The sequence below is a fragment of the Capsicum annuum genome, chromosome 6 (genome assembly GCF_002878395.1).
Source record: "Capsicum annuum cultivar UCD-10X-F1 chromosome 6, UCD10Xv1.1, whole genome shotgun sequence".
Lineage (NCBI taxonomy): Eukaryota > Viridiplantae > Streptophyta > Magnoliopsida > Solanales > Solanaceae > Capsicum > Capsicum annuum.
The window spans coordinates 213,916,178-213,920,603 of record NC_061116.1 but is presented as its reverse complement, the minus strand read 5'-3'; positions in this window follow the sequence as shown (position 1 = coordinate 213,920,603).

The following is a 4,426-nucleotide window of genomic DNA, read 5'->3' as shown; positions in this document are numbered from 1 at the left end:
TTGAAATTTGTTTACTAAAATTCCATAGTATTTTCAGCATGATTTAGAGATTTAAGGGAGGGAGTTTCTTGATGTAAATACATTTTGTTAAAAGAGAAATATTTGCATGAGATTAAGAGATTTGACATGACCACCTTGCATCATTGAAAGTTTGACAAAGAGAGTTCCATACATGTGTTTACATGAGTTTTAGTGAAAGAGTTCTTTGAAATGATTTATTGATATGGTGGTCCCGAATTTATGTTTTGAAAACAGAGATTTTAATATGCTAATAATGGCTCAGAGAGATGACTTGCAAGTTAATGGTATGATGATACTGTAAGTATGTATGCCATAACAAAGTATGTTTTCAGAGTTCAATTTCAGAGAATGCATGTTTTAAAGAGATAAAACTGAGCTTAAAGGGGGTTAGGTCGTTACCCGAAGAAGGTTTGAGTTCAAGTAACTCTTAGCCTAAAACCGTGATTTGTCCATCCGGGTATGTTATTTTTATGCTGCGACGACTGTCTGGCATAGCAGACTCCAACCCTTGCAGCACACTTTGGTTGGAGGCTTCCCGTTTGAGTCAATGGAAGATTTCATATAGCCCGTGGAATTTCAGAGTTGTAGGGTATACCACCTAGCGCAGAAGTAAAACAAAGAAAGTCTTAGAGTTCAGATGATTTTCTTTCAGAGTCTTTCAAAAATGCCCATGAGATTTCTTACTATATAAGATATGTTTATGAATAATTTTTAATTGCTCTCATATATTTTGAATATGCTCTGCGTACCACTACATCTGTATTGATCCCCTACCTTCTAGGTTTGGAGGCTCAGTCTAAGAGTCTGGCGAACCAGTAGAGTATTCCAGAAAGAAGTGATCCATGTAGTGGTGAGCCTTCTTAGTTCCAGAAGGCCTATTATTTCAAATTATGTCATTCCATTATTTTTATTTACTGGGGCCTTGTCCCAGTTTTCAGAACAGTTTGAGATATAGCAGAGATTTTGCAGACTGAGTCAGATCTTATTCAGATGTTTTGAATTGCAGTTTTCCTTCCTATATCTTGAACGGAAAGTTAATGACCATGTTTCCGTATCACAATATAATTCCTCATTTTCTTTTATGATATGAATATTTTTCCTGATTACCATATCAGATAGAGTAGGACGTCTGGGCCTTCATGGTTCGGGATGTCCCTTATGGCCAAGCCCTAGTTTGGGTCATGACAGGTAGTTAGTAGTGGAGTGTGTTGTGATTGATAAGTTTTTTAGTAGTAGGGAATGGCCGGTAGTGGCTGCTGATTGTGGTACTATTGATGGCAGTGGCGGCAGTGAATATAATTAGAATAAAAGAGGTACTGGATGTGGTAGTGGTTGACAATTATGGTTGGTAGTGGTATCTGTTGTTGATGGTGGTTGTGATAGTAGAGGTAGTTGGTGATGGGGGGTGGTTGTTGACAATAGTTACTGTGGCAGAGGTGGTTAGTGGCGGTGACTACTGATTATGAATAGAGAGATAAATATTATCCAACATCAGAATATCCCTTCAGACCTATTAAGACTTGGTTCTAGATCTGAATAATTAAGACCTATTAAGAGTTAAAACCTTAATCAAAAAACAAATGCACTTAATGTTTTGAATTTTGAACCATTCAGATTCATACCTCCATTAAGTGCAAACAAATAAGGTCTTAATCATATTTTAAGCCTCTTAACTTCGAAGATTTGTAAATTTGTCTTCCTGACCCCGAGATGTAGATTTTTGAGTCAATTCATGTTTAGAGGTGTAAGGAGCATGTCTTTTAGAAATTTTTAACGAGAAATGGGTCTTGTTTAGATTTTGATTCCAGCAGCATATCGCGATAGGACCACATCGCAATGCCTATAGAGATGGAGACCTCACCACATCGCGGTAGTTCCCTAAAACATAATACTGTTGCGAATTTAGGTTTTTATGGGGCAATTGATTCATTTTCCCTCAACCTAATTCATCTATTCTCAATTAAAATCATCAATTAGGACATAAATTGCCCATCTCCTCCAATTGTCGTAACACCCCACATTTCGTGCAAGAACGAAAAACCATCATTTCTATGCGTAGATGATTCAAAAGCCATAAATTCTATGCAAATTTGGCATGTTAATCAATTATGTAGTGTGGAAAAATATTTGATCATGAATGGAGATCATAGAGGTCCCCTAACTCAAGGATGAGTTGAAAGCTTTCCTATCGTTCGAGTTTGAGTGAGCGTCGCAACTTGGGTCAACTTCAATCGACCATAACTCTTTGTATATAACTAATTACAGGGCCTACTATATATCAAATCAAAGATCTTTCCAATGATACAAATTTCAAAAAAAAATCTGATACCCAAACGAAAAGTTATGGCCCTTTTTGTGACCGAGATAGTAGCATCGCGCGATTAGCATGCGACGCACGGTCTGTTGTACGTACCCAATTTTCAGGTTCAGTTTTTGCATTTTTAAGGGAAAAAGTGGTATTTTCCACACACACACCCGATTCAGCCATAACACGGGATTAAATCCTCCAATCACCAAAATAAGGTCATTCTCTCACAAAATAACCAAAAACACTTCTTAGGGTTTCAATCCAAAGATCAAAATATATTATGATTCCACCTTGGGTTTTCAATAATTCTTTGAGATTCGGAATTCCCATTGCGAGGGCTACAAGAAGCACCCATCAATTGTTCGAATAGCATCCCTAAAGCACGAGTTCATTCAAGAGTCATAAATTAAGGTACGTGGGGTTTTTCTAAAATTTCATAGGCAAAGAAACCATCTTTAATTCATGCGAACAGTCTCGAAATCATGATTTTTAGGAGAGGGGTTTTGAATTTACTACAAATATGTTTTAGAAGCCTTGATCAGTATTGTTTTGGTTTTCAGGCCTTCCCTAAATTGATTTGAAACTCTATATATATGTATGCATGTTTTTAAGGATGAATATACAATTGAGAGCATGAATCCTAAAGAATCCTTCTCTTGTTATGATTTTTCTTTACTTTTCATACGCTATGGATTATTTTGAATGCACCTTGAAAAGCATGATATAAAATGTCTTCATTAATGCTATGATTATATTATGATTTTAATTTCAAAAGAGAGGGATGTTTATGTTGAACAATGTTGAATATAAATATATAATGAGAAGAGTTGCATGGTTTTTCAAAGATTACATGACCACCATATATTTATTGAAAGAATGAGAATTTTTGAATAGTTTTCATAACATGAAATCTCTTATATTATTTGCATGCTTGGGTGGTCTGAATTATGTTTTAATGAAAGAATAATGCATGGTACAATATGGCTCAGAAGTAGGACTTGAAAGTCTTGGTTTGACGACACCAACGCAATTAAAGCCATAGTAATTCAGAACAGAATAGAACACATGTTTGAAATCACATTTTCAGATTATAAATTTTGAAAGATGCATGTTTAAAAAAAGGTTTAAAGATAGGCTTAAAGAGATATGGTTATCCGAAGAAAGTACGAATTTAATGACTCTATGCTAGAAACTATGATTTGGCGACACGGGATTATGGTACCATGCTTTGCGATCTTGTGTACCTTGATTCATGTCATCCCAAATTGGGACTATGGTTAGGAGCCCTGCTTTATGATCTTGTGCACTACCATGACATGTTGATTTCATTGAGGATTTTGGCACCCTGCTGTGTGATTTTGCATGTCCTCGTTATAGAAACTCCAATCCTTGCGATAAATTAGGATTCGGAGCTTGGCCGCCGAGTCAAGGGCGGATTTTATATAGCCCATGGAATTATAAACTGTAGGGTGTACCATCTATCTCAGTAATAAGAGAAAGAGTGAGTCATGTTTCAAAGTGTTTAAAATGTGCCCATGTGTTTTCATATATTCAATGTAAAATTTTTTATGAATTTCTCTCACTTATGTTATATAAAAATACATTATTTGGGATTACTCTGCATTCCAGTACATCTGTATTGACCCCCTCCCTTCCATGTTTTGATGCTCAATGTAGGGGTCCTGATAAGCAGTAGATTTTCTCTTGACAGAAGTGCAGAGTTCCGTGGTGACCCTTCTATATTTCAGAAGTCCTAGTTTACTTTAGTCATTTATCATTATTATGTTTTGGCCTACTGGGGGCTTTGTACTAGTTTTTAGACAGTTGGGTTTATGCATGTAGTAGAGATTTCGCAGACTAAGTCAAATATAACTCAGATGTTTTGAATTGCAGTTTTCATTAAGATTTGAATTCAGATTTAATGACCATGATCCATTTCATTATGTATTTCTGTATTATCATTTTCATATAAGGATAGGGTATGTGATTATAAATTAGATGGGTGTCCGGGCCTTCATGGTTCAGAATGCTCATCACGGCTAGGGCACCGATTCGGGTCATGACAAACTTAGTATCAGAGCATGGTTTGTGGTCCCA